This window comes from Arachis ipaensis, chromosome B5 (genome assembly GCF_059453495.1).
Source record: "Arachis ipaensis isolate K30076 ecotype BB chromosome B5, ASM5945349v1, whole genome shotgun sequence".
Lineage (NCBI taxonomy): Eukaryota > Viridiplantae > Streptophyta > Magnoliopsida > Fabales > Fabaceae > Arachis > Arachis ipaensis.
Genome location: NC_142440.1, coordinates 125,077,664 through 125,087,024, shown reverse-complemented (window position 1 = coordinate 125,087,024; position 9,361 = coordinate 125,077,664).

Sequence of the window (9,361 nt, the reverse complement as noted above, 5' to 3'; positions counted from 1 at the left end):
AATGGGTAGAGGCCATTGCCACACCCACTAATGATACTAAGACAGTGCTGAAGTTCCTCCAGAAACATATCTTCAGCAGGTTTGGTGTCCCTAGAGCACTAATTAGTGATGGGGGTACTCACTTCTGCAACAAACAGCTTTACTCTGCTATGGTCCGGTATGGAATTAGTCACAAGGTGGCAACTCCGTATCATCCACAGACAAATGGGCAAGCTGAAGTCTCTAATAGAGAAATAAAAAGAATCCTGGAACGGACTGTAAGTACCCATAGAAAGGATTGGGCGAGAAGCTTGGATGATGCTCTGTGGGCTTACAGAACAGCATTCAAGACTCCTATAGGGACCTCTCCATACCACCTTGTGTATGGTAAGGCCTGTCATCTACCCATGGAACTGGAGCATAAGGCATACTGGGCAACCAGATTCCTAAACTTTGATGCCAAATTAGCTGGAGAAAAAAGATTGCTCCAGCTGAATGAGCTAGAGGAATTCAGACTCACTGCTTTCGAAAATGCCAAGCTTTACAAAGAGAAAGCAAAAAGGTGGCATGACAGAAAGCTGTCATCTAGAGTCTTTGAACCAAGACAGAAAGTTCTGTTGTTTAACTCTAGGTTCAGGCTATTCCCTGGGAAACTGAAATCCCGGTGGAGGGGACCATATGTGATTACAAGTGTGTCACCATATGGCTATGTGGAGCTTCAAGACATTGATTCTGATAAGAAGTTCATTGTTAATGGACAGAGAATCAAGCATTATCTTGAAGGCAATATTGAGCAAGAATGCTCAAGGCTGAGGCTAGATTAAAAGCTCAGCAAGGTCCAGCTAAAGACAATAAAGAAGCGCTTATTGGGAGGTAACTCAATTTTTCCTTATCTATCTTAATTTTCACTGGATAGGAATCATTTTCACCCAAGAACACATATTTCAGAGAAGGAGGTAAATCTTTGAGCTCAAGCTGGGGGCTTCCTCCTCTGCTTTAGGCGTGTGAACCGTAGCCTTCTGGGGTGGTGAATCATCAACTTCAACTAATTCATACTCAGAAATAGGATCCAGAATGTCATCAAGTACCTCAGCTTCTAGTACTTCTTGAACAAGTGGTTCAACAACATCAATTCTCATACACCCTTCAGAATCATAAGGTGCTTGGGAGCTTCAAAAACATTAAGGACCACCTATTCTTCATTTACCCTCAAGGTTAATTCACCCTTTTGCACATCAATAAGAGCTCTTCCTGTAGCTAAAAAAGGTCTACCAAGAATAATAGAGGATTTTACATCCTCTTCCATGTCTAATATAACAAAATCAGCAGGAAAAATAAATGGTCCTACTTTCACAAGTAAATCCTCAACAACATCCACATGTAATTTAATAGAAAGATCAGCAAGCTGAAGAGAAATACGAGTGGGTTTTACCTCCTCAATTTGAAGCTTTTTCATCATTGAAAGTGGCATGAGATTGATGCTAGCTCCAAGATCACATAAAGCTCTCTGAATAGTGACATCTCCAATGGTGCAAGGAATCACAAAGCTCCCTGGATCCTGCATTTTCTTAGGAAGTTTATGTTGAATAATAGCACTGCATTCCTTAGTTAACAGCACGATTTCTTGCTCCTTCTAATTCCTCTTGTTAGTCAACAATTCTTTCATAAATTTAGCATAAAGAGGCATTTGCTCCAGAGCCTCTGCAAAAAGAATGTTGATCTGTAGCTTCTTGAAGACATCTAAAAATTTAGAGAACTGCTTTTCTTTGGAAGTCTTCTGAAGCCTCTGAGGATATGGCATTTTTGGCTTGTATTCAGGAGCCTTTGGCAATGTAGGATAAGTGTCAAGAGAGTCAGGGAACGGGTTGTCTGCACGCTTTGGAGGGGCGCGCTCCACTTCTTCCTTCTTCTCCTCTAGAGCTTCCTTTTCAACTAGCTCTTCATTGGCCTTTGTCTTAGAGCCAGCTGTTTTACCGCTTCTCAATTGAATAACCTTGCAATCTTCTCTTGGGTTCACCACTGTATCACCTGGAAATGTACTTGCAGACCTCTCAGGTATTTGCTTGCTTAATTGGCCCATTTGCACCTCTAAGTTTCTAATGGAGGCTCTGGTTTCCTGCATAAAACTCCTCATCATCTCCCAATTAGAATCTTCTTGGGATTTAAAATTTTCCTGCTGAGGTGGTTGTTGTTGGTGCGACTGAAATTGGCGGTTATTGTGATTGTTCTGTTGGAAGCCACCCTGAGAATTATTGCTGAAATTCTAAGGTCTCTGAGGTTGGTCCCTCCATCCAAAATTTGGGTGATTTTTCTACCCCTGATTGTATGTCTTAGAATATGGATCATTGTTGGGATTTCTAGGACCACTCCCCATGTAATTGACCTGTTCAGAAGAGAATTGAGCATAATCATAATTATCATTTTGCACACAATTACCTGTCATGTCATAAGAGATCTCTTGAGGTGGATTTTGGGTGTTGATAGCTGAGACTTGCATTCCACCCATCTGTTGAGTAAGTAGATTTATTTGCTGAGACATAAGCTTGTTCTGAGCATGAATAGCATTAAGAGCTTCTACTTCCATAACACCCTTCTTCTGAGGAGCCTCAAAGTTCACAGGATTCCTGTTAGATGAGTATAAATATTGGTTGCTAGCAACCAATTCAATCAACTCAATAGTCTCCTCTGGTGTCTTCTTCTTGTGCAATGAACCACCTACAGAATTATCTAAGCACATCTTGGACATTTCACCCAAGCCTTCATAAAAGATATCTAGTTGGGTCCATTTGGAGAACATGTCCGGCGGGCATTGCCTAGTCAGTAGCTTGTACCTCTCCCAAGCTTCATAAAGAGTTTCAACATCCTTTTGCCTGAAGGTCTGAACCTCCACCCTAAGCTTAGTCAGCTTCTTTGGTGGAAAAAACTTAGTAAAAAACTCAGTAACAACCTTGTCCCAAGTATCCAAACTCTCCTTGGGTTGAGAATCTAGCCATAGCTTTGCTCCATCCCTCAGAGCAAACGGGAAGAGCATGAGTTTGTACACCTCTGGGTTCACTCCATTTGTCTTCACATTATCACAAATCTGCAGAAAATTAGAAATAAATTGATTTGGGTCTTCATGGAGAAGACCATGATACTGGCAGTTTTGTTTCACCAGGGTGACCAATTGTGGCTTCAACTCAAAGTTGTTCGCAACTATAGGAGGCACCACAATGCTTTTTCCATAAAGATCTACAGTAGGAGCAGAGTAAGAGCCAAGCACTCTCCTTTGTTCCTCATTCCCATTCGGATTGGCTACATTGGCATTAACAGCATTGTTAGGATCCATAGTGGATTCTGCAGCATTGTAAAGTCTTGCTTCTTGCAAACGTCGCCTGAGAGTCCTTTCAGGTTCAGGATCAAAGTCTAAGAGATGTTCTTTGTCTCTGTTCCTGTGCATAAACAAACAGAAGACAAGAAAAGATGGGATTCTCTACGTCAGAGTGAAGAGAAGTCCCTATGAGGTAACCTGTGTAAAATAATAAAATAAAAATACTAAATAAAATAAATAAATAAATTTCGAAAATTATAGGTAGAATTAGACAAAAAAATTTTGAAAATTAACAGCGAAAATAAACAAGAAAATTAAAATGAAATTAACTAGGTGACACCAAACTTAATTTCAGAAATTAAGGAAAAATATTAGTGCTATTTATTTATTTAAATTTTTTTTCGAAAATACTAAGCAAAATTTAAATAAAATTAAAACTAAAACGCCTAATCTAAGCAATCAAACAACGAATAGTTGTTAATCACTATCAATCTCTGGCAACGGCGCCAAAAACTTGGTGCGGTAATTTATAACCACAAACTAACCGGCAAGTGCACCGAGTCGTACCAAGTAATACCTCAGGTGAGTGAGGGTCGATCCCACGAGGATTGAGGAACTAAGTAACAATGGTTGATTAATTTACTTAGTTAGACAAGCAGAAAATAGTGTTTGAGATTTCGAAAGCATTAAACAGTAAACTCAGAATATCTGAAGACAGGCAAGTAAATAAGTTGGGAATAAAGTATGGAGAAACAGTTAAGGTTTCAGAGTTATCTATTTTCCGGATTGACTTTTCTTATTAATTTATTTTAATCAAGCAAGATTTAATTCATGGCAAACTATATATGACTAGACCCTAATTCCTTAGACCTTTCTAGTCTCCTCTAAAATTCATCAACTGCCAATTTCTTGGCCACTTAATTCCAATTAGAGGGTAAAGTTCCATTCTAGTTATATGCCACAAAAATCCTAATTACCCAAATATAAGAAGATTATATGTCACGTATCCCGTTAAGTCCAGATAATTAGAAATTTAGGAGAATATGTTTTCAAGCTGTTGTTCAAGTAAAGAGCTTTTCTAAGTTATACAAGAACTCAATTAGAAAGAGGGTCATACTTCCGTTCCACCCAAATTCATAAGATAAAGAACGAAAACAATTCTTAAATTATAAATCAGTACATGAATTAAAATAGAAAAATAATAGTATCAATCCATACAATAGACAGAGCTCCTAACCTTAACAGTGGAGGTTTAGTTGCTCATGGTTCAGAGAGAAAATAAGAATTGTAAATTTGGGTTGAGGTGGAATGAAAAGTTAACTAATTGGAATTTTGTTGGGATCCCCCCAGAAGAGAAGTTTCTTTTTTTCTTTTATATCTAATCCTAATTAATTTAAAATCTATTTTCTAAAACCAAATAATATATGTTCCTATTTTAAAATAAAAAATAAAGTTTAAATCAGAATTAATAGGAATCAGCGTTTTCTGCACTTCGCGCTTGTCACGCGTACGCGTCGATGGTCTTCTTCGCGTGTCATGCGTACGCGTCATGTACGCGCACGCGTCACTGTGCAACTTTGCTTTTCACGCGTACGCGTCAGGTACGTGCGCGCGTCGCTCCTCACTGTCATCTCCTTTAATTCTTGTGCTAATTTCAATTGTGCAAGCTTCCTCTCCATTTTCTAAGCCATTCCTGACTTATATGGCCTTCTTCTCTTTTTCTGCGGAAGCTCCATCAAATCTAACCAAATGCTACCTAAAATAAATAGAATTGTACAAGACTCAAAGTAGCAGCCATAGTGGCTAAAAGATAATTAATTCTTATTTAAACTCAACAATTTAAATGCAAATTCACTAGGAAAAGATAGAAAAGATGCTCACGCATCACCTTAGTTATTATTTATTGTTCCCTCACCTTTATCTTTATACATTCTGTAAGAGGGATAGGAATTGTATTGGTTAAAGCTTGTAAAGTTATTTAATATATATATATGTACTTTTTGTGAGTTTTTTTGTAAGTTGTATTATATGCATGGATGTACGTTACATAACAAAAGTATTTTGGAGCGGTATTGCGATTTAAAGTTTAAACATGCTCATATTTTAGTATTAAATAGTATGAGAGTCGTCATAATATCCGAGCTATCAGAGTGGCGCAGCCGGAAGCGTTACTTTTGATAGTTAGGTTACAACGACACACTTACCGTCAGATTTAACGGCGGATAAATCCGCCGATAAAGTTTTGCGGTTGGCCAAAATGCAACGTTTCACTAATCAAGGTTACCATTGGATTTATTCCCTTGTAAAGCTGATGGTAATCATGGCACCAATTATTTTGCTTTTCCCTCCAACTATTACCGTCGGAAACCAGAATCCGACGGTAAATCTTTTGCTTGATGAATTCATTACAAAATCTGCTGGTAAAGTGGTGTGCGAAATTAGAACTTGCACAACTTCACCGGAAGTGCACCGGGTCGTCCAAGTAATACCTCAGGTGAGTGAGGGTCGATCCCACGAGGATTGTTCGATTTAGCAAGCAATGGTTATCTTGCTGGACTTAGTCAGGCGAAAAGAGAGTTGTTGTTGTTGTTGTTGTAGGCGCATAAAACAATATAATAAAGAAAAACAATTAAATGTTGGTGTAAAATCAATATAAGAAAACAATTAAGGTCTCAGAGATGTTTATCTTTCTGGATTAATACTTCTTGCTAACTATTTTAACAATGAATGATTCATTTAATGGAAAACTATAAGTGATTAAACCTTAATTCCTTAGCAATTTAATCTCCTCTGATCCTTATCAAATGCCAGGGTCAGTGGTCATTCAATTCGGACGAGGGTGAGTACACTTCAGCGGTTATGAAGCTCGGCTTGGCACTTGTTGCGTCAACAAATTTCAATGCCGTCGCTACCCCAGCATCTACCACCTCCTCTGCCAGGATTTCAAGCTGTGTCACTGTCGGCTGAGAGGTCGGGAGAGTTGGTTGAGATGTAAGGGGACTTATGCCAAGGTCGAATGAAGGTGCATCATGTTCTCACAAAGAAGGACGAGCAACACTGCAAGATGACATAGTAAAGTTTTAGGCAATAATGAAAAAGCAATATCATATAACACGAAAGCTAATAAAAAATGATATTAATTAAAACTTACATATTCAACGGAGGTTCTGGCTCCATCTTCGTTAGGAAAGATCCCTCGTGCGGCCTGCTTTTCGGGTTCCGGAGTGCAGCTGTAACAAACAGAAGAGAATAATTGATTTTTGGATTCAACTGAACCACAATTAAACCATGTAATGAATCAAAATTATCCAAATTTGAACAAGTAGAAAACTTACAAATCAGGATGTGCTTCTTCTTCCAATTGCCGTGCCACTGGAGCTTCTTGGCACGGTTGCTATTGTTCCTCGGGAGGGCTATTGCATCAAACAGAAAAGAGTTCAATAACGACCCAGAATTATTATCATGTACCATTAAAACTAAGAAAAAGAACTCTAATTACAACTTAAAGGAACAATGAAAAAGCAATATCATATAAAAAGAAAGATTATAAAAATAATATTAATTAAAACTTACACATTCAACGGTGGTTCTAGCTCTGTCTCTGTCGGGAAAGATTCTTCACTGGCCTGATTTTTGGGTTCCTGAGGGCAGCTATAACAAACAGAAGAGAGTCCAATATAAGAACACATGGAATTGATTTCTAGATTCAAATGATCCACAAGTAAAGCATATAATGAACCAAAATTATCCAGTTTTGAACATGCAATAGAACTTACACATCGACAGGTGCTTCTTGTTCTGATTGTCGTGCCGGTGCTTCTTCACATGGCTGCTGTTGCGATTCTGGAGGGCTGCTGCATTAAACGGAAAATAGTTTAATAATGACCCCAAATTATTATTCTATACCATAAAAACTAATAAAAATAATTTTATATGCAACTTACTCATTAACAGAAGTTTCTTGTGTTTGAATTTCGAAAGGGACATATGTAAAGTGATCTTTTATTAGCTCTTCCTTAAGAGAATTCGGAAGAGACACACAATAGGAAATCTAAGGAATGTAAACAAGGAAGAAGTAAATGGTGAATGATTAGAATAGGTACCGAGAAACCGAAATATGCACATTGAAAAACTAACATATCCAGAGGTTGAGAACGAGTTTCTTCTCGAACCTCAATGATTTGTAGGTCAGGATCAGGTCTAGTGCTACTGACATTTAAACACCACTTCCGTGTGATTAATTAAACAAAAATTATTACCTAAATCTGAAAGACCAACATAAATATTTTTAACTTACACAGATGGAGTTTGTAAACTCTATTTTTGATAGATTTTCTTTCTTCTAAAAACTTTTGCCGGGGTTTCTGGGATATTTTTCCTAATAAAAGGGATACCAAATTAAAGTCAGCAACCAATATTAAAAGTAGAGGTGTAGAAACACCTGAAATTCATTTTAGTAATCTGATGAACTGAATTTAAAGCCTGGAATAGACGAATTTACCTGGTATTGATCGGGAAATTTACAGATGGTGTGGAGCTCGTCTGAGTCTGTAAGAGAGGTTTGCTGCCCAGCTTTACAGTCGGCAATCTAAGCAAAATAAGTAAATATTACTCAGTTAATCCAGAGAAATTAGAAGAGGTTTTAGGAAAAGTTAGCAAACAAAGAAAAAGAACTTGATATAAGAAACCAAATCTTACATCTCGGATAAATCATTTTGCGCCTCTGTCGAGTCAAAGCGATCTGGAGCAACGTTTGTTGTCTGAGCTCCATCATTTCTTCTCTTTGCTCTCTTTTCTTTTAACAGCTGCAACGCCTCTCTTCTTCTTTTGGCAATGCTGACCCTTACCCGTTCACTTATGAAAATTCATCAAATAAGTATCAATGAAGCTAAAATAAAAGTATCAATTAACCTAAGATATGATTTTAGAAACTTACTCCCTTTTAGATTCAGTTTTGCTTTCTGAATCTGTCAGAACAAGCTTGCTTGATTTGCTTTGTTTTTTTGCACCCTTCTTCAGTTGTTTTCTTTTCACTGTTGGAGTTTTTTTCATTTCTTTTTCTCTGCAACACATGCAAACACATCGAATTTATACCGGAGAATAATATCACAACTGTAATTTACTTAACAAGCACACACAAACAATTTTCAGCAAAGAAAAGACAAACTAAACCAGATGAACATTATACAATCACAGAAATGAACCGAAAATTATCAATTCCCAAACTTGCTATTTTTTAGATTCGCTTGTGCTCTCTGAATCCGTCGGCACAGGCTTCCGTTTTTTGCTTTCTTTTTTAACCACCTTCTGTGGTTATTTTCTTTTCTTTGTCCTTGTTTCATCAAGTTCTTCTTCTTCTCTGCAATACATAAGAACAAGCGTATAAGAACAATTTTAACCAAATACAAGCGAAACGAAACCAAATGAATATCAAACTTACTAGCTTTCCGATTCACTTGTTCCTTCTGAATCCGTGGGACTGCTTTCAAATTCACTTGTTGTTTTCAAATCCGCAGAACAATCTTTTATTTTTTCACCAGCCTCTGTTGTCTTGTTCTTTTGGCTGGTGGTGTTTTCACGGATTCAGATTCGGATTCGGATTAAGAAAAACGGTCTTCTTCTGAAGATGAATCCATAACAACAATCTTCTTTTTTTTCTTTCTTCCGCTTTCCCTTCTCATCCCCCTTCAGAAAAAAATGTTTTCTTTTGTCTTTTCCTCCCTTAATTGTGCTCTGTACAGAAGTCCCTAAAACACAAGCTTATTTAGTTAGCAGAGTATTTTAGAAGCATCTGAACCAAAATTTCAAGGGAAATTTTTGTTTAATTTACCATTATATCAGTTGCTTCCTGAGAAATCCAGTTGAGCATCATCTTCCGTGTCTAGCGGGCCACCCACGGTGGCCCGAGAGCATCAGCTGCATCCAAGCGAGGGAAGTTGGATTCATGGAAATAAATCAGCATCGAAATAAACACACAGCCGTCAACGGACTGTTTCTTTCCCTTTCTCTTGTTTTCAATCCTCTTCCTCAAGAAGCTCAGGACATGAATTGCCGAATCCCACTGTCAGATGT